At 38.8% G+C, this 23,118-nt stretch overlaps 1 long non-coding RNA gene across 1 annotated transcript in view; it reads left to right on the top strand.

The window, feature by feature from the left end:
- The first annotated feature begins 7,455 nt into the window (after positions 1-7,455).
- The window catches only part of LOC122810958, a 51,842-nt gene continuing 36,179 nt past the window's right edge, over positions 7,456-23,118 (top strand). The window contains exon 1 of the long non-coding RNA XR_006366164.1: positions 7,456-7,571. This is a non-coding gene — a long non-coding RNA (uncharacterized LOC122810958). The remainder of the gene's footprint in view (positions 7,572-23,118) is intronic.

Here is a 23,118-nt window from a genome sequence, read left to right on the forward strand (position 1 = left end):
TCCAAGAAAAAGTTCCATTGAAAAAAAAGTCTCAAGTATAACATCAAAAAATGATTGTTTGTTAATAACAGTAAATGCTCTTACCTCATATGCTTTCACACCCAAATGAGCTATTAAATTGTCCCACACTTTTCACATTTCACTATTTGCTTTCTTTGCGTATGTTTTTCCATTTCACCACTATTCTTCAGGATTGTCTCTGCATCTACCTTTTGTGTTTTCTCTATAATGTCCCCCCACCCCCCCAGGAAACATCTTCTGGCTCGCTCTGCACAACAATTTATTTAAATAAATCATCCCACAGCCCTTCTGACTGGAGAGTTGTAATTACATAGCCATCATTTTCTTACTCATCTCCACCAAATTTCTCTGAAACATTTTATGAAAATCCTGCACACATTATCCAGTCATGAAATTTGCTTGAACCTCATTTCTTTCACCACTCCATCATCTCCTCTCTTCTTCTGCCTCCCTGTTTCCCTGGGCTGCCTCTGCACCTGGAACAGAAATAGGAAATGCTCCCCCACAATAAGTCCCAGTCACAACAATGATGAGTAGGGAAAGTTCCCTGGTACACTAGCCAGATTTCTCCTTGAATCTCCCTTGAAAAGATGTTACTAGCCTAGTGGGAATAACTCTGTAGACAACGGATAAAGAAGGAAAGAAAGAAAGAAAGAAAGACATTCTGTGTCCATTCTTCTCTTAAATGAAATCAAAGGGAATATGTTTTTCTTGCTGATGCTTCATGAAGCAGAGGGAGGAAGCGTTTCAGGGCAGCCCAGTGCAGAGCTATAAATAAGCCCAATCACCTAACACTCCAATGAACACTGATAACCAAGCACTACATTCCAAAAATATGACAAGCCTGGTGCATTGTGTACTTCAGAAAACTTTATCTTCCCCCCAAAAATTCTGATTACTTTGTAGAAATTCAGCCCTGTAACACATCCCAGACTGATAAATACATCTCCTCATTTTGTTTTCCTCAGCAGTGTATACATCTCCATTATTTACTGAGTGAAACATATTCAGAAATATATCACCCTTTTCCCTCTGCACTCGCAGAATCACTAAGTTCTGATATTGAATCAGGCACAAGAGGAGCTGGCTGAGTGGTTGATAGTTATACAGTGTCTGTTTGCACATCCCAGGGGAAGTGAGATAGTATGATCCTTTACAGTGTGCTTAAAATGTAACCCATTAGAGATAGGCCAGTGTATTGTACATTTTTAAAGGATTTGCCTTACAGTTTTTGTCAAGCAGTGTGCAGCTCTGTAGGCAGAGTCAAGCTGGCACTATCTGGTACACTGTCACGTGATCTACCACAGACACTAAGGGATGGGCTTAAATTTAGAAAAAAAAAATACAGTGATGGCTGCCTGAGGGATGCCCTTTGATGACTGCTTTTTACCCATGAAAAATGGATGGGCCAGATGAACCAAGAAAGGGCTGATGATTGACAGGTGATTGGAGAAACAGATTAAAAAGAAATGACATGACTTTCTAACAAGACTGTGTAAAACATATAACTCATTTTAAGCTTTACTCTCTGAACAAATTATAAAATTCATTTTGACCTTCATTTTGCCCCTACACCCCTTTATAAAGACTATTATATATGATATAAAGGATTTCACCCCCCCCCCATTACAGAGTATTGCTAGCATTTGTATACTTTGCAAAAATGTATATGAAGAGTACCCAGCCCTGTTGCAGTGAGGGATGAAGCCTTGATTACAGCCTAGACAGCCTGAGTTCAGTTAGTGGCTGAGGTTCTAATAGAGACAGAAAGAAAGCTTCAAGTCAGAGGCTTGTGTCATCCCCCACCCCCATCCTAGCAACAAAGATCGGGATGGGGTAATTGTTCAGCTACACCTCAGTAGTTGAGCCACTGCTGGAGACAAGACTGCCACTAATGTGTGTGCCAGTGCTTTATGGTGATGTGAGTAATTACACCATAATGTCCATTTCACATCTCCCCTTGGACACTACATATTTGCGGGTCAGGGAGGTGTGAGTAGAAAATAACAAAGGAAAAGCCCTTATTGATGCCACAGGATGGCTTTGTGATTGGCTGTCTCCATAACAGAATAACTAGGCTGGAGAAAGCTCTCACCAAGTGGGGACAGAATGAGCCACATGGATGACAGTGAGCTGATAGTTAGCGGACATCTTAAACCATACAAAAAATCTACATCAAAAGTGCATGTTTCCTATGCCAAACTGTAAGTACATTAAAAATTTTGAAGAGCTTTGAATCTAACATCATAGTAACAAATAACCTGTACAATACCTATAAACAGCTTAGGTGATAGCATCTTAATGATGAGTTATGTCTTTATGTGGAAATTGTATTTGCATATTCTTTGTTTTCTTATTTACTTTGCATAAGCAATTTGAATGTCAGTTAGACAGCCGGTAATGAAGAAAATGACCTGTTTGTATAATAATTTTATATTTTTCTCTCTCTAGTGATTGTTGCCCGCTCTGTGCCAGTCAACAGCTCTGAGCTTAATGAGACTCTGGTAATAACAGCAGGAACTACCACTATGGCTATTAAAGCAAGGATTGTCATTGAAGGGACTGAGCAAGGTATGAATGGACATTATCTCTAACTGATATCAGATCTTGTATGTTCTCTTGTTGTCTTTACAGCACATTTACACCTCTTACTATCTTGCCATGATGGCACTGCAGATGAAACAATAGATGCCAAGACATTTTCCCAGATAGTTCTCTCCAAGATAAGATGCCTAAATTGTCATTACTTTGAAGGCACTCCTTGATTCATTGTATAGAATGACTGATATTCAAACGGATGTACCAAGACAAGTAAAGAATTTTCTGAGTTAGTATGGCTGTGATAAGACTTGGGCAACAATGTACATTATGGCAGTGTTAGGGATTTACAATTAAAACTAAAGTCTGCAATGTCATAGCCTGCAGCTGACTCCACTGAACAACCTGAACTGGTAATGACAGCAGTCATTATATAATGTTCTTGTGCCTTTTTTAATAGTTACCTGTTGAAATTCTGAGGATTGTAATTGCAATTCTCTCAATACTGCAACAACATGTGAATGAGGAGAATGTATCCGCACGTTGTATTTGCTGTATCATGTATGCCCGCCACTCTAAAGGACGGTAATATCAGAGACCGAATCTATAGGTAGCGAGGGAGAGGGGCAGAGTGGGGGTGTAGATCTCATGCAAAATGCTAACAGTGTGCAACACTGGATGTTAGCATATGCTGTTTTATTTTATTTAAATTTTTTTATTTAATCTCAGTTTATTTTTGAAGGGCTGGGATTTACATAATTTGTTCTCACAGTACTGTTGTGGAGACTTTTTGTTTTTGCTTGATCATAATCATACTCATTTTTTTCTAAGAGAGAAGTTAAACTTCGGATGACACTGCTTCAGTGGAATGCTTCTGGGAAATGTTGTGCAGATATCTACTCAAAAAACTTTATTAATTACATTTTTCTGAAAGATTGTAGAAAATTTAAAATTATTTTGAAAAAGATTTAGATGTCACTGTTACAGATTTAGGTTAATAAGTTCTTACCAGCTAAGAGGCCTGAGTAACCATACATAGGCTAGCCATGGCACCCTACTCAGTGATAACCATACTGCTTGCTCTCATAGTAAATCTGTGAGCACCCATCCAATCTTAAAAGCAGAATTCAAATAAGACCAATATGTATATTATTTGACATGCAATTGTGCTTATTCCATAGGTACGGATTCCTTGGACGAGAAACATATATTGCAAAATGATCCTGTTTATAATGCAGTGAAAACTGAGGTATTTTAAGTGAGTGCATTTACTATATAACCAATATTTCTGAGTTTGAGGAAATTCAGTAAGAAAGGATATTTCAGAACTGGAATGGGAGACAGAGATCACCTTATAGGAGTTGACAGGTCTATGTCAAATAATTGAATGGCTAGATTGTCAAACTGCATCTTGTCGTCAATGCAGGGTATCAACCCCCCCCCCCCTCCACACACACACCGACTCTGAGACTGCACCACAGTGGGGAAAAGACCACATTTTCTGATCCCTACCATAACATGATCTCAGTCAGAGAAGTTTGACAGCCTGCATTGTCGATGAGATGATACATTCAGCAATGCAACCATTTGATTATGTGACTTAGACCTGAGTTGACATGAGAATGTATAAAGTGAGAGGGATTTAGTCTTTCCAGGTATCTTAGAGAACTTATTACTTTGAGTTTTATTTAATAAAAAGATCACCATCTTTCTAGTTTGGCAAGGTGGATGGTGTGATGCATTCTAAATGGTGCATTGCATTCTATGGTTTGTCCGATGAAGGAAGAATGGAGGACGATTATGATGTACTTGGAATTGGCAGATATAGCCTTGATAATTAAGTGCTCAATTTATGAAGATTTTCTAACTATAATGGATACACAATGCTCAAAGAATTGTTTATTTCTGATAAAGGTCTTTTGACCTTTAATAAATGTCCCAGTCTTAAGTGGGGTCCTCTTTATGTGGTAATCAGTTGGATAGACTTGCTTACCAAAGGCAGCTACACTATTTTTTTTTTGTCATTAAGTTTAAGGCTACAGTCAGTATACCAATTATTGCCCCACTAAATAGATATAAATGTCTAAGGAGGAGGAGTCAATAATATCCCCCAATTTACAGTCATTAAAAAATTTGGTTGGCCATAGACCTTTGATATCTGTTTTCTTGTCTGAGAAGTAGATGCCAAACAAGAGGGTAACTCTGGATAGAGTCCTGAGGGACAGCACTAGTAGCATGACTTTTAGATGAGAACGTACCATCAATTTTTCCTGTGTGCATTTAGTCAGGTAACCAGTCTGTAACTCAGTGAATAACATAGGTGTTTATATCTGCATTGTGAATTGTATCAAAGGTTTCTGATAATCAGAATTAACAGAATGGTCTTTCATTACGGTTTCCATTACATGCTCTGAGAAACTAATCAAGCTAAGGAGACAGGATCTACCTTTTTCAAAGTCACATTTCTTCGGATGATAGGTTTATAGGTCACCAGTTTCAATTTTTATGAAGGTGATTGAGGTGGGCTTTATGGTTTGGCAGATGATTCTGATGAAGATAATATGGCAATATTTTTCAGGATGTATGCAGTGGTGCCACCATTGTAAAGTAGCACAATGGTGGCCATTCCTTAAAATAAGGTGTGCACCTTTTGGAAAGACTAAGACTGAAAACTAGAAACACCCTTATATGTTATATAAACAGCCTTATATATTCTATGAACCCATGGATATATTATTTACGGTTTTGGAGAAATCTTCTCAGATATGGATCACAGTGATTTCAGGAAAAAGGAGGCTTTAGAAAAACAAGGGAGGGGTATATCAGGGTGAATGAGTAGGGTGAAACTGAAACTTAATTTTTCAGCTGGGGCATTCACTTTGCCTTTGGGAAATAATAGATAATACCATTATCTGTAGCTCAGTATAGGGTTCTGAGCTATTTCTAATGCCATAATATAGCTAAAAAAGGTTTTCTGGTTCTCCTTGGAGTAGGTGGCTACTTCTCAAATTTTATTTGTTCATGTGTTAGAACGTTAATATTATTTTATTATTAGATTTGTGATTTGCTAATTTCTACAGTAATGGAGTTTTAAAAAGAAAGACATTCTGTGTCCATTCTTCTCTTAAATGAAATCAAAGGGAATATGTTTTTTCTTGCTGATGCTTCATGAAGCAGAGGGAGGAAGCGCTTCAGGGCAGCCCAGTGCAGAGCTATAAATAAGCCCAATCACCTAACACTCCAATGAACACTGATAACCAAGCACTACATTCCAAAAATATGACAAGCCTGGTGCATTGTGTACTTCAGAAAACTTTATCTTCCCCCAAAAATTCTGATTACTTTGTAGAAATTCAGCCCTGTAACACATCCCAGACTGATAAATACATCTCCCTCATTTTGTTTTCCTCAGCAGTGTATACATCTCCATTATTTACTGAGTGAAACATATTCAGAAATATATCACCCTTTTCCTCTGCACTCAAGAGAATCACTAAGTTCTGATATTGAATCAGGCACAAGAGGAGCTGGCTGAGTGGTTGATAGTTATACAGTGTCTGTTTGCACATCCCAGGGGAAGTGAGATAGTATGATCCTTTACAGTGTGCTTAAAATGTAACCCATTAGAGATAGGCCAGTGTATTGACATTTTTAAAGGATTTGCCTTACAGTTTTTGTCAAGCAGTGTGCAGCTCTGTAGGCAGAGTCAAGCTGGCACTATCTGGTACACTGTCACGTGATCTACCACAGACACTAAGGGATGGGCTTAAATTTAGAAAAAAAAAATACAGTGATGGCTGCCTGAGGGATGCTCTTTGATGACTGCTTTTTACCCATGAAAAATGGATGGGCCAGATGAACCAAGAAAGGGCTGATGATTGACAGGTGATTGGAGAAACAGATTAAAAAGAAATGACATGACTTTCTAACAAGACTGTGTAAAACATATAACTCATTTTAAGCTTTACTCTCTGAACAAATTATAAAATTCATTTTGACCTTCATTTTGCCCCTACACCCCTTTATAAAGACTATTATATATGATATAAAGGATTTCACCCCCCCCCCATTACAGAGTATTGCTAGCATTTGTATACTTTGCAAAAATGTATATGAAGAGTACCCAGCCCTGTTGCAGTGAGAGATGAAGCCTTGATTACAGCCTAGACAGCCTGAGTTCAGTTAGTGGCTGAGGTTCTAATAGAGACAGAAAGAAAGCTTCAAGTCAGAGGCTTGTGTCATCCCCCACCCCCATCCTAGCAACAAAGATCGGGATGGGGTAATTGTTCAGCTACACCTCAGTAGTTGAGCCACTGCTGGAGACAAGACTGCCACTAATGTGGGTGCCAGTGCTTTATGGTGATGTGAGTAATTACACCATAATGTCCATTTCACATCTCCCCTTGGACACTACATATTTGTGGGTCAGGGAGGTGTGAGTAGAAAATAACAAAGGAAAAGCCCTTATTGATGCCACAGGATGGCTTTGTGATTGGCTGTCTCCATAACAGAATAACTAGGCTGGAGAAAGCTCTCACCAAGTGGGGACAGAATGAGCCACATGGATGACAGTGAGCTGATAGTTAGCGGACATCTTAAACCATACAAAAAATCTACATCAAAAGTGCATGTTTCCTATGCCAAACTGTAAGTACATTAAAAATCTTGAAGAGCTTTGAATCTAACATCATAGTAACAAATAACCTGTACAATACCTATAAACAGCTTAGGTGATAGCATCTTAATGATGAGTTATGTCTTTATGTGGAAATTGTATTTGCATATTCTTTGTTTTCTTATTTACTTTGCATAAGCAATTTGAATGTCAGTTAGACAGCCGGTAATGAAGAAAATTACCTGTTTGTATAATAATTTTATATTTTTCTCTCTAGTGATTGTTGCCCGCTCTGTGCCAGTCAACAGCTCTGAGCTTAATGAGACTCTGGTAATAACAGCAGGAACTACCACTATGGCTATTAAAGCAAGGATTGTCATTGAAGGGACTGAGCAAGGTATGAATGGACATTATCTCTAACTGATATCAGATCTTGTATGTTCTCTTGTTGTCTTTACAGCACATTTACACCTCTTACTATCTTGCCATGATGGCACTGCAGATGAAACAATAGATGCCAAGACATTTTCCCAGATATTTCTCTCCAAGATAAGATGCCTAAATTGTCATTACTTTGAAGGCACTCCTTGATTCATTGTATAGAATGACTGATATTCAAACGGATGTACCAAGACAAGTAAAGAATTTTCTGAGTTAGTATGGCTGTGATAAGACTTGGGCAACAATGTACATTATGGCAGTGTTAGGGATTTACAATTAAAACTAAAGTCTACAGTGTCATAGCCTGCAGCTGACTCCACTGAACAACCTGAACTGGTAATGACAGCAGTCATTATATAATGTTCTTGTGCCTTTTTTGATAGTTACCTGTTGAAATTCTGAGGATTGTAATTGCAATTCTCTCAATACTGCAACAACATGTGAATGAGGAGAATGTATCCGCACGTTGTATTTGCTGTATCATGTATGCCCGCCACTCTAAAGGACGGTAATATCAGAGACCGAATCTATAGGTAGTGAGGGAGAGGGGGCAGAGTGGGGGTGTAGATCTCATGCAAAATGCTAACAGTGTGCAACACTGGATGTTAGCATATGCTGTTTTATTTTATTTAAATTTTTTTATTTAATCTCAGTTTATTTTTGAAGGGCTGGGATTTACATAATTTGTTCTCACAGTACTGTTGTGGAGACTTTTTGTTTTTGCTTGATCATAATCATACTCATTTTTTTCTAAGAGAGAAGTTAAACTTCGGATGACACTGCTTCAGTGGAATGCTTCTGGGAAATGTTGTGCAGATATCTACTCAAAAAACTTTATTAATTACATTTTTCTGAAAGATTGTAGAAAATTTAAAATTATTTTGAAAAAGATTTAGATGTCACTGTTACAGATTTAGGTTAATAAGTTCTTACCAGCTAAGAGGCCTGAGTAACCATACATAGGCTAGCCATGGCACCCTACTCAGTGATAACCATACTGCTTGCTCTCATAGTAAATCTGTGAGCACCCATCCAATCTTAAAAGCAGAATTCAAATAAGACCAATATGTATATTATTTGACATGCAATTGTGCTTATTCCATAGGTACGGATTCCTTGGACGAGAAACATATATTGCAAAATGATCCTGTTTATAATGCAGTGAAAACTGAGGTATTTTAAGTGACTGCATTTACTATATAACCAATATTTCTGAGTTTGAGGAAATTCAGTAAGAAAGGATATTTCAGAACTGGAATGGGAGACAGAGATCACCTTATAGGAGTTGACAGGTCTATGTCAAATAATTGAATGGCTAGATTGTCAAACTGCATCTTGTCGTCAATGCAGGGCATCAACACCCCCCCCCCCCCTCCACACACACACCGACTCTGAGACTGCACCACAGTGGGGAAAAGACCACATTTTCTGATCCCTACCATAACATGATCTCAGTCAGAGAAGTTTGACAGCCTGCATTGTCGATGAGATGATACATTCAGCAATGCAACCATTTGATTATGTGACTTAGACCTGAGTTGACATGAGAATGTATAAAGTGAGAGGGATTTAGTCTTTCCAGGTATCTTAGAGAACTTATTACTTTGAGTTTTATTTAATAAAAAGGTCACCATCTTTCTAGTTTGGCAAGGTGGATGGTGTGATGCATTCTAAATGGTGCATTGCATTCTATGGTTTGTCCGATGAAGGAAGAATGGAGGACGATTATGATGTACTTGGAATTGGCAGATATAGCCTTGATAATTAAGTGCTCAATTTATGAAGATTTTCTAACTATAATGGATACACAATGCTCAAAGAATTGTTTATTTCTGATAAAGGTCTTTTGACCTTTAATAAATGACCCAGTCTTAAGTGGGGTCCTCTTTATGTGGTAATCAGTTGGACAGACTTGCTTACCAAAGGCAGCTACACTATTTTTTTTTTTTGTCATTAAGTTTAAGGCTACAGTCAGTATACCAATTGTTGCCCCACTAAATAGATATAAGTGTCTAAGGAGGAGGAGTCAATAATATCCCCCAATTTACAGTCATTAAAAAATTTGGTTGGCCATAGACCTTTGATATCTGTTTTCTTGTCTGAGAAGTAGATGCCAAACAAGAGGGTATCTCTGGATAGAGTCCTGAGGGACAGCACTAGTAGCATGACTTTTAGATGAGAACGTACCATCAATTTTTCCTGTGTGCATTTAGTCAGGTAACCAGTCTGTAACTCAGTGAATAACATAGGTGTTTATATCTGCATTGTGAATTGTATCAAAGGTTTCTGATAATCAGAATTAACAGAATGGTCTTTCATTACGGTTTCCATTACATGCTCTGAGAAACTAATCAAGCTAAGGAGACAGGATCTACCTTTTTCAAAGTCACATTTCTTCGGATGATAGGTTTATAGGTCACCAGTTTCAATTTTTATGAAGGTGATTGAGGTGGGCTTTATGGTTTGGCAGATGATTCTGATGAAGATAATATGGCAATATTTTTCAGGATGTATGCAGTGGTGCCACCATTGTAAAGTAGCACAATGGTGGCCATTCCTTAAAATAAGGTGTGCACCTTTTGGAAAGACTAAGACTGAAAACTAGAAACACCCTTATATGTTATATAAACAGCCTTATATATTCTATGAACCCATGGATATATTATTTACGGTTTTGGAGAAATCTTCTCAGATATGGATCACAGTGATTTCAGGAAAAAGGAGGCTTTAGAAAAACAAGGGAGGGGTATATCAGGGTGAATGAGTAGGGTGAAACTGAAACTTAATTTTTCAGCTGGGGCATTCACTTTGCCTTTGGGAAATAATAGATAATACCATTATCTGTAGCTCAGTATAGGGTTCTGAGCTATTTCTAATGCCATAATATAGCTAAAAAAGGTTTTCTGGTTCTCCTTGGAGTAGGTGGCTACTTTCAGTTCATATTTTGTTTTGTTTGTTAACCAGCTAAGCCCACTGGATGGTGTCCCTTTTCATGAGTAATGTGGGAGCACTGTCTAGTTAAATGACTTGCTCATAGCTACACAGTAGGCAACTGTAGGAGGAGGAATCAAACCCTATACCCTTAGTCACAAGAAGAAACTCATTTTCAGCACACAGCCATAATCCTCTGCACTGACTAGAAGACTAACCTAATATCACAACTTAATATTACTAATTATGTGCTTGAGTTCTTTGTTTGCCCAAATACAATCTTATGGTGAGATTGAAAATCTTTAATATCAAGAAAGCAATTTATTTTTCCCCCAAAGCTAGTTAGTATGTTTATTTGTTAGTTTCATCACAGGGTTTTATTTTTTTTTTAATTTCCTTTCATTTTATCTATTTTGAAATTTCCTTAGGTAATATTTCTATTTACCAAAAATCCAAGAATACGCATTACAAAATAAATAAACATAAATTAGTTATAAGTGGAGACATTACACAATAGATACAATACCTCAAATATTTTTTAAATTCAAAACATATTGCATAATGGAAATCTGTTTAAATATACTTATGGTCTGAATTAACAGCTGTTCAAATTACATCTTATTGGAATTTACTTTCTCATCATAGTGGAATTTCTCATGTAGGGTTTTATATACTTTATGAATGAGCAACACCCATAAAATGTAGCATTGCATAGTACAAGGCATCTATATCAGCAGATCGAATGCTAAAAACAGCGAACGCTCTTCTATTGAACTTAAAAACGCAAAATTTTAAAATGTCGAAGGAACAAATCAGCAAATTTTTTCCCAGGTAAAACAATTTGCTGATTCAAAAAAAAAAAAAAACAATGTACAGGCAAAATAAAGTCGAGGGCAGTGCCCCCCACACACCCCCAACTTAAATATACCAACTTCGAGATTGCACCACAGTCGAGAAAACAGCAAAGTACAGAGAACGACCCATCAATTTTTTTTTCCCTGGGAAAAAAATCAATGTTCCCTGCCTTCGACATTTTCAGGTTTCACATTATCGATATGAGCATTCGCTAATTTAAGCGTTCGCTTTTCTGATAGGAGCCCAGTACAAGGACTGAACTTTTTCATCCATTTCCTACAAAAATGGGGAAAAGGATGAGGTTGCAATCAAACAGTTATCAATGCTCAGTATTTTATATATATATATATATATATATATATATATGTTTATATATATATATATATATATATATATATATATATATATATATATATATATATATCACAAAACTCAAACTCATGCCCCACTAGGGCTATTTAATAGTTTACTAAATATCAAATATGGTCCATAAACTCTATTTTTGAACTAAGTATCTACAGATTTTTTTAAAAGCCTTGACATGGTCAGTGCTTGTTATGTGCAAAGGTAGCATGTTTTAAAGTTTGCTAGCCCTAAAATGAATGAAAAGAGAGAAAGTGATGACTGGAGGCATCTAATTTACCACATACATAACTTTATTCAAAACAGGGCCACAGTTTTTAAATGCTGTTTTCCTCTTGTGTTTGGAAGAACTGGTAGCAGTACTTAAACCTTGATAGGCTTTAACAACTTCACGTATTTCAGAATTTACTATTACATCTGAACTATGAGAGGTCATTTTGATGAAACCATGAGGGTTCTTTCTGACAGTACCTTTTTCCTCAATGTTATATTAAAACCTCAGTTGGCTTGAGTACCAAAGTCTTTTAATGCCTTGGTATCACCATCAGGCATGTCAGTTCTTGCATTTTGCAAAAACTGGAACCATTTAGCTCGACTTGAATACCAACAGGCTTTCTAAGAGATGTAGCCATGGTTTGAACACCAGTACTTTTTATAGCAAAAAAGTTGTATATAAGCCACATACCACAATGTCTAGGTTTTTTGCACATACTACTAACTGTCTCGCAATCTTTAGTATCTCTATTCAACATACTATGCACTGAGTTAGGTAACATCTACTTATCAAGTCAGCAAGACAGAATTCATCCATTTGTTCCAAAATTACTCAATGAAACTACTTACAGTCACTTAGATTAAGTATTTCCATTGCCAAAGCTGCAGCCACCACCCAGTGTGCCTAACGTTCAAAGACAGGCAAAACACACCTTTGCATTATTATGTTGACATGAAAATGCATCTGCTGCTCTTACAGCTACATAAAGAAAGTGGAAGAAATGTAAGGGCTTAACACTCCCATACCCTCTTTATAGCTTACAGCTTCTGCATGAAGAAACAAACAAAAAATAAATAAAAAATTAAAGGATAGACATAAAGAAAACTCAAAAGATAGCTTGCTTGGTCTGAGCTGCTGCCAATAAAAAATGATTCTCCCAACATGCACTTATTCTAACTGATAAAGATTTTAAAACTTTATGTACCAAAGGTAATTCATAGGATCATAGGTGTTTACTAGGCTAACAACCACAAGGGTCTTTTTAAGCCTAGCCGTGCATCCCAAATCTCTGACAAGCTCTGATACCCTTGATAAGTGTAAGCATGGGTCTGGGAGATGAACCATTTACAGCTTACCTGTTTGCATTAGAGACATAAGTGCCAAAGCAGGGATGAATTTCCTGTTCTCCATCCAGTTGTCCAAGTTACACTTGAATTGGGTTAGGGAGGAACTCTGCTTCACATAGAAAGGGAACCTGTTCCATAGACGGGGTAGTCTCTGGGATACATACCTCTCTGTCTAGCAGGTCCTATTTATATCACAGGCAAGGTTTAAGTCTTTAGAATGGGTAATTCCGGTGCTGTTTGTTTTGTGGATATGCAGGAGGTCCATCAGAGTGGGTCTGACAATGCCCTGTATGCCAGGCATAGATCTCCCCTCAAAAGTCTGTAGACAACAGAATACAGGGATAGGGCCTTGAGGCAGTCTGCATAGGACATTTTACTTATGCCCTGTATTCTTTTAGTGAAGAACCTCTGTGGACGTTCCAATTGTTGGATATGCTTGGTTAGGTGCATACCAAAGTACTCAATGATAGGTCTGATGAATGCCAAATAGAGTGGAAATATGACTTTCTTAGACATAGATTCCATACCTTTGTTTATAAGTTGTGCAACATAGAATGATTTCCTCACTACTGTAGACATGTAATGGTCAAAGGCTAGATTACTATATGTGTGTGTCCTTAAGTCCCTGACTACTGGGTAACTGTAAGGGGTGTGTTGTCAATATATTTACCAGGGGGGGGCTGATGTCCCAAAAGACACAATTATGCATTTCTTGGCATTTAGTTTGTCCATGGCTCTGGCACCAGTTTTCTTTGTCTGTGTCAGCCCCTCCTGGAGAACATTTGTGTCAGTGTGGGATTCAGTGACAGCTCCTAATTTGCTATCATCTGGAAATTTAGTAGGCCAGAGACCACTGACATTGACCTTGATTTCAGAGAACTAAATGCCAAAAAGGAGTGGTCCAAGGATTGATCCCTGAGGGACTCTACTTGTGACTGGCCTCTTTGTAGAGGTGGACTCCCCAATTCTAACTTCCTGGGTCCTGTCTGTGAGTCAGTTGGCTATCCACAGGGTGACATATGCATTTGTACTTAACCTCCTGAGTTTGCCAACAATGGCCAAGTTGGTTATTGTGTCAAATGCCTTGGCCAGGTCAAGGTAGGCAATGTGAACCATTTTTCCCTCATCCATTGCTTTGGTTATCTTCTCAAAGAAGTCCACCCAGTTGAGTAGGCATGATGTGCCCTTGACAAAACAAAACTGGGTTGAGTCCAGTGTCTGGATGTTTACTATACCTCTTTTGATCATTTCCATGATAATTCTTTCCATGGCTTTACATATAAGACTAGTGAGACGTATGGGTCTGTAGATGGCCCACCTTTCTGCAGAGGGATGACTGTTGCTGTTCTCCATTCATGAGGCACAAAACCTGTTTGGAGGCTACAGTTAAATGGTAATTTCAAAGGCCTTGGTAGGTTATGTTTTATGCTATTTAGAAGGCATCCTGGTATATTGTCTGGGCCCATTGATGCAGTGTTCTTGGTATTAGAGAGAGCATTAAGGATCTGCTCCCTAGTGACAGTGGGGGGAGTTATATTTGGTGGTATTTCCTGAGGAAAGGTTGTTGTTCATTGTTGTTCACCAAAACATAATTTGTCTATATACAAATCAAAATTCAGTTTATGACCTAGTACCAACCTAAGTGTAAGGTGCTACTTCTATAAGCATTTTAAGTAACATCAAGATCCTGCATGCATACCCTGTGACTATGGGGAAACAAGTATCTCCTGAGGTTTTAAAGCATTGTGTTTCATATCCAACTTAGAAGACCTTTAAAGTCTTTCTGTAATCACTCTAATGTACCACGCATATTCTTTTTAGTGGTTATTTGTGCAGTGTCATCCAGACGGACAACAACTTTAGAATTTGATGTCTACTTACTGATGGAATTCACATGTATCATAAACAGTGGGTGGTCCTTTTTACAGCCCTGAGGTACCCATGCTCCTGTGTCTTATGAGAGAAAATGAAACCCCTAATTTAGTAATAATCTGATATGACTATTTAGATTTTACTGTAATTGTTTCTACACCTAACTCTTCCAAACAACAAACAATATCAGAGTATTTTACCTTATCAAAGGCCTTAGTCAGGTCAATAAACTTTGCCATACAAGGCCTGGATTCATGGTATACTTGTTCAGGGAATATTATTATCATATTGCTAAACTTACCTCATGCCATTCATGCAATTGCAGATCATTTTCTCCCAAATAATGTCAAGATAGGCTGCAAATATTCTTTCCAAAATTTTATAAAATGTAACAGTATGGCTGTTGGGCAATCATTTTTAACTAGCACCTTACCGCCTGTTTTAATGACAAGAAATAATATCAATGTTTTTCAGGCAGAATAAAATTTCACTTTAAAATGATTGAACTGAACAGATTTATAACTTTCAGATATAAGTGACACCTAGTTTTAAAGCTCTCAGATCAACTCCATCATTTGTTATGTAAGGGTTGTTAGGCTCCATAACATAATCAGCTCCATCATTTGTTATGTAAGGGTTGATAGACTCTGTTAACACAAGCAGCACCATCATTTGTTGTGTAAAGGTTGTTAGTTTCTGTAACACAATGAAGTACATTTTGCCTCAGAATATAATGAGGAGCTAAACTCTGAATGAGTATCTCTTAATATCAAACACATCTCTCCTAGAATTACCATGGCAACTAAATGCTGAAAAGGAAAGATCCGAGCACAAAGCCCTAGGGGATTTTACTGGTTCACTTCATGCCTCAGATGAGGTACCCGCCACATGAAGTATAGGGGTTCTATCTTTTAGCCAGTTTGCTTTTCATTTTACAACACGGGAACCTAGTGACAAAGCCATATTGCTGATGGACAAGACTAATGACATTTTTTTAATTTCATAACTGATGACATCTTTCTTATTTTTTTTAATTTATTTAACATTTGTTTACCAGGAAAGTCCGATTGGGATAGAGCTCATTTTCAGGGGAGGCCCGGGGAGAAGCTCTGAAGATGCATGTCTTTGTAATACATGTTGTCTGCTTCAGTTGAAGAAGTGATTTTAGTCTTTCACAGCATCTTCAAAACATGTTATTTAATGATAATAGGGGATGAAAGAGATTCTGGGATATATGGAGTTTGGACAATGGTTTAGGGTACAAATTTGCACAGAATTTTAGCTCATATATTGGTAATGCCAACTGGCTTGGAGTGGGTGGTTCAATTTAGAATAAGTTCTGAGTATTGCTGGGTAGTATTCCTTAGTTTCCTAACACAAATAAAGAAGGATTTGTAATTATCATTACCCTCTGTAACAATTTCAGGGGTTGCTTGTTTTTTTTAATTACATAATAATATTTTTGGTACTCTCCTCGGCACGTAGAGTTTTGGATCTGATGTATAATTTGAGGATTTGTTTTTCTTGTGGTAAATTCCATTTATGTTGGTAGACAACTGAGGTGGTTTGTTTTTGAATCTCCCATTTAATTTTACTCTGTTCAGGACTGCTAATTCTATGGAGATATCAAAATAAGTGTATAACTCCTTGGTGTAGCTTGTTGCTATGCTGGCATCAGATCTGGTACTGACATAGAAGAGTTATGAGATCTCATCAAAGAACTTCATAAGGGTTGCATGTTTGAGATCCTTAAATACAGACCCCGGGATTCATGAAGCTCGGCGCAAGGCCAGCGTTAGGCTTGTGCCGACCGTGCGGCGTGAGGATGGTGCAGTAGCACCAAATGCATAGTAATGAAGGCGCGCTGCTGACACAGCCACGTGCACAGGAAAGGAGCGCGAGTGCATAGGGCATGTCGAAGTGCTGCACAGAGGCGTGGAAATGGCAGCTGTCGATGTGCAACCTAAAATGCTTGCATATAACAGGTTGCAAGATAGTAACCACGTCAGTGTCCCTGGAGACTGAAATGTATGCAAAGCATGCAAGAAAGTACCTGCGAACACAAAGTGACGAAGCAAACAGAAATGCACAGCAGGGAATAACGGGCCCCTATCCCGCGAACAAATGACATGGAAGACCGTGTGGCTGTAGTCCAACGCAGTATAGATAGCCATACCAAGTGGAAGTAAAATGCATCATATGTTACCGATCCACCAGTAGGTACGTCCAGCCCAATGGTGAGGGTCACCAGCTGACCCACAATGTGAGGGAGGGTACACAGCTGGGCAGATGTGTCCATAACAAAATACACAAGAAACGTAGATATCTAGTGACCATACGTCCGAATTATATCCCACAAGGCATGTAATAGTCACATACAAAAGGTATGTCCGTATTTCACATACCAAATGTGATAGGAAATAGAATAAGCATGTAAACGAAACAGAAGGAGCATGCAAACAGCCACAACAATAAGGACACATGTAGGCTGAAAGGAACAGTATTATCCACACCATCGACTAGGATTACCACCTTTCCCACTTTGCGAGCGACAGTCCCTCTTTGGGCAGTTGTGTCCCGACAAAAACCTGTAACAATGGCAAATGTCCTGAGATTATAGGACAAAATTATTCCCTATATGTTATGTAATAGTTGCATTAAACAGGTTTTCTGTATCTAAATTACATAAATGTTATAGGAAACAGAATAAGCAACTGAACTGCTACAAGAATAAGCTTTTATATAGGCAAGACGTCTAAGTTCTATCCTGTGTACTGCTGTGGGTATGTGTCGGCCTGTAAAATGTGATGTGTGTACCAAAAATGTCCCACTTTGGCCAATTGAAAAGGTGGCAACCCTACCGTCGACTGTGGGGAGGTGTTGTCCACTACAGTCGGATATGTGTACGGAATATATCCCATCCTGGACATAGGAAAAGGTGGCATCCTACCAATGAGTACAACAAGCTGCCAAAACCCGGAAGTCAGCGGTGCAAGCCGAACTTGTCAGGATGTGTCACAGTCGCATGGGTAGTACCCGGGTATACCAAACATGTAATGAAAGAGAAGTATGGACGTGTGCCTATGTGCGTGAGGTATAGCATGTGGAAAGCAAACATGGCAGGGTAGTCCACACAACCATACAGGTACCAGACACATGTAGGGTATTCAATGTGTCACTCTGGCCGTGTCATGGGCCAACAACCAAAGCACAGATGTATGGGGTGTGAGGAATCTGTGTGTGTGGGGTGGATGGGTAATGGTACAATCCTCCAAGGTGATACTGTGTCGTATGCAGAATAGGTGAACCAGAGGTGTATGAGGGAGCAGAGGGTGAAGCTGAAAGCAACACAAACACATGTATAAACAGCTGCAATACAACCAGACAGGCCATACTGTAGAACACAATCCCACAAACAGATGAATATTGAAATGTGCGATACAAATGTATAGATATGTCACTGGCACATACCCACAGATTGGTCCTGATGGAACTGGCCATAACAAATGCAACACACCTGGATGGAATTGGCCATAACAAATGCAACACACCTGGATGCATAATAGACTACGCAGCATCCCCTCCACATCACACAACCCACTCCCATCCCTGAGCATCCACCAAATCCAGCTGTACTAGGTCCACTGGTGTGGTGCAGCCACAGCTACACATAGTGACCACTATGCATATGTAGTAGATAGTGTCACCCTAGGCAGTTGCAGGATTGCACACGACCTCAGCACATCTTTGTAACTCCAAAACGATGTTCGGTATACCTCTTGTTGTGGACCGGTACTATTCTTGGATATCCCTCATGGGATATGTAACCTGTGTAAACATTAGAACAGAAGACACGAAGTCCAGTCCTGTAGATATCTGGATAGAAGTTGGAATGTGCATTAGAGGTGTACGACACTGTCCAGCCCTAAGTGGTCATGCATAACCTACTGCCCAGGATCAAACACTTTCCCGTGACGCATGTGTCCCGACACGAATAAGTGGAAATATATTGCACACATTCGCATAGTGGCACATGGTATAAGGGTGATGAAGGCACTGACGTAAACAGGATAACCCTGATCTACTGTGTGAGGGACACTTAATGTGTGTGTAGGTGTGACCGACCATACCTGTCAACCTCTGAGAGCAAGATATCTGGACAAAGCCGTGAATAAAAGTATACCTGTCAGCTTCTGAGAGCAAGATATCTGGACAAAGCCGTGAAAAAAAGTGGGACAATGGACCATTTGTAAAGAAACTGAGAAAGTTGATAGAATAACAGTTTGTACATTGGCATTAATTTCCTGAAGTGTATGAAGTCTGAAACTCAAGTGTCTGTCATTATGTTCTGACTTCAGTCTTTAGTGACTAGCTACTGATTTGCCAGAAAACAACAGTGTATTACAGAGGTCCGTACATATTTACAGTAACAAACCTTCACATTCGTTTACTGTACCACTGCATACCTGTAGTTAATTCATGTCCAAAATAATAATCCTCATATGAATGCATACAGGAAATAGTCAAATGTGAATGGGAACACCCCTCACCGTGGATTATCTATTGTAACCACCCCCACCCATATTATGTATTGCCAACATAAAAAGCTGCTGACAGGTGCCGAAAGACCTGTGTCTGTAAACATAGGTAAACCTCTATAAAATGGACAAATGCTGTCCATGTGCTTCATCTGACATTTGAACTCGGTCAGGGCAGTTTCGTTCACCAGGTGGACAAGCCTAAACCCAGATCACCACAGGAACACCCTGATAATCAAAGACCTGTATGTGCCAGGACTATAAGCCTTGGTGTTCTGCATATCCTTGGAGTGATTAAATATGCAACTTGGGTCCAGAGCAGTAGGGAATAGGGAATGTGCAATATGTAGTACCGCGTTTTTCCCAGCAGGAGAATGGATGCATGTGTTGTAAGTGAAGCGGTGAGGCGTATGTTAATGTAGTTATGTACTATGGGTATGCATATAAATGAGTCAGAACACCAATAGTATAGTGGTTACAGCATCCGGCCAATGTGAATGCAGTTCTGGGTCAACTACGACTTCAGCACATATGAGTTAATGAATGCGTGTGTGCTGTAAAGACATTTAAATATGTAAAGGTGAACGTGTATTTCGTATATGTCCGTTAACCGGATTACAGATATTGTACTGGTACCGTCACAATTAAGAAAGCCCACGTTGGGAGGGTGGCCTAATGGTTAAGGTGTTTGCCTTACAAACACAAGATGCAGGGTTTGGGTCTCCCAAGGATAAAAGCTTTAAAATGGCTCGATGGATGAGTAGTTAGTAGCTTCTCTAATCTATGAACCTATGAACGTAAGCACAAAGACTTAGTAAACATATGTAACCCACAATAAGGATATGCAAGTGCGCCTGTGCATGTGTAATCCGCTCAAAGCATAGCAAATGAATGCTGTTTTCTACACGTTTATTTATATATCTATATATGGATATATATATTTGTGTATAGATATATATCCACAGACTTAAACTAAATAAATATATGAAATAAAGAATGTACAGATATATATACATATATATATATATATATACATGTATATATATATATATATATATATATATATATATATATATATATATACACACACACACACACACACACACACAATTACATTAATTGATATATACATAACAAACACAGAAACATTTGTCCTTGCAGATATAACACATGTACATAAAAAGGCTACATGTCATAGCTATTATGGATAGACATACAGACATGCAAGAAAGGTAAATACACTGCTGCTTTCCAAACCATTGCCCGGAAAGTACCAGTGTGGCAAATCTGCAAGTTCTACTATTTAAACATGGATATAGGTGTCCTTTGCAGGACTCCAAAAAAGTATTGTCTAGCAGCAACGGCCACGAATTATCGACGCTAAGGAAGTCACATCGGCAGCTATAATATAGCTGTACATGCAACAGTAGCTTGTACAAGGGTAATAACACATGGGTTGACAGAATGTATGACATATGTCCCAATACGCGGAGAGTGGATAGTGCTTAGAAGTATCTTCATACTTTATTATCGCTCACATTAAATATGTCTTATGACTACTGTGGAGGGGTGTCAGGTATGGGAATCATGGGTATGCAAGAATGGGCCTAGGTTCACAGGTGTTGGTTGGCACAGATTTATTAGGTCCGCCCCATGGGAGTGATTAATATTCCTATGTAGGTATAGCACACGCCTATACCTTCCAAACATGAAGATCCCATCTACTGGATATTGTGTAAACCATTGTGGGAAGACGTAGGGACTTATATCAGTGTCATGTAAGCGATTATCATGGATGTACATGCGTACGAATAAGATGGTAACCATACCTCTCAACCTTTCAGAATAAGACAGCTGGACAAAGGCATATTTAAATAAGTACAAATAGGGGCTATGTTAAATATTCCTCTGACAAAGTTAGAGCGTTGATAGAATAATGGATAATTCATTAGTATGAATGTTTTGAGGGTTATTAGTTTTAAACTACTAATGTCTGCCATTATTATCTAACCTCACAGTCCTTAATGACCTGCCACTAATTTACCAGAAAGGCACAATAATAACAAAGAAGGAACAACATTATTTATAAGTCTTCACCAGTGGGAGTGGTTAACACTGAACAGCCTGCCTGTCCCTGGAGGAGTGGTTACTACCTAGAAGCTGTAGTTTTATTGGCCATTTTGGGTCAATTCTAAACTCCTTGATCTGCCTCTCTTAAAACCCGGCTGCCTAGTGGTTTTGGCGTCTTTTCAGGCTTGCTAGTTGTTGCTGAAGCACCTACCAAGGGGAAAAAACGCTGAGAGAAGAAAAGGAGCCAATTTTGTGATTTTAAGTATTTTCTTCTGATTTTTTGTTACGTTTTACTGCTTTGCCGCCTACTTTTTGGCATTTCCTGGCTTGCTGAAGTTTATATCTGTAACAGTAACAGTACTTGGAACACATCTAGAGCCTGTTTACTGCATTTCCTGTGTTGCACTTAATTTAAAATCGTTTTTTTTCTCTAAAAACTGCATTTTACCTGATTTTGGACTAGCACTCAAGTGCGGGGTCATTTATTGCACTGTTGTGATTATTTTGCTGCTTGTGTATCTCTGCTACCTTTAAACTACAACAAAAAGAAAAAAAAAAAAAAATCTTGCTTTTTCCCACTTTCTGAAACTTAAGAAAGTTCAGTTACGGATTTGCTTTCTGAACTGTTTGGAATTTTCTAGAAGGCCAGTGTTTACTTGGGCTAAAGGGAAGTCTCTGTTCACCAGTGGGAGTGGTTAACACTGAACAGCCTGCCTGTCCCTGGAGAAGTGGTTACTACCTAGAAGCTGTAGTTTTATTGGCCATTTTGGGTCAATTCTAAACTCCTTGATCTCTCTCTCTTAAAACCCTACAACTCTCTTTTTGCGCGGTTTTGCGCACTGAGCAGCGTCGGGCAGCACCGCCTAAACAGGTTTAAACTATTCCAGGCTCCACAAAGTCTGCTCTTCACTTTTTCCCATAGAACTGTTCAAATTCTCAAAGTAATCACTCTATTCTCTTTCTAAAGCCCTGCACTTGCTCAGTTTTTATAAGGAAACACCAACTAACTAAAGCACTACACCCTCCTTGACTTCTCATAAGTATTAGGCTCCCGATTGGTCCTTCCTGATCAAGTGAAAAATCAGTTCCCTTCCCTAATCTGATCAGTAAAAAAACAGTTCCCTATACTAATCTGGTATGCCCAAGGGTCAGTTTTAAGGTTACTCTCCAGTCCAGCTGGTGAATCTGGGAATTTTGAGGCAATGTTACAATTGCCTTATGTACACAGACAACCCTCTCCTCCTTCCAACAAACTCTAATATATGTGAGAGATGCAGTTACACAGCCAAACTGGAGGCAGAGCTCTCTCAACCCAAGACTGGCACAGTCAGTCAAGAGGAAAAGGGAACCACCCACACCACAAATCCAGTCTCACATAGACCTATTGCATCTGCATACCCAACACATAAACACACAAAAACATACTCAGAGGCTCCTCCTAAGCAGATATCCAAGCAACAGCCACCCCTCAACAATACCCACAAATCCCATATCTCACAAAATCAGTGTGCCTCACAGTCACAGCCCTTAAGA

The sequence above is a fragment of the Protopterus annectens genome, chromosome 9.part0 (genome assembly GCF_019279795.1).
Source record: "Protopterus annectens isolate FY-2018-M chromosome 9.part0, PAN1.0, whole genome shotgun sequence".
Taxonomy (NCBI): Eukaryota; Metazoa; Chordata; order Ceratodontiformes; family Protopteridae; genus Protopterus; species Protopterus annectens.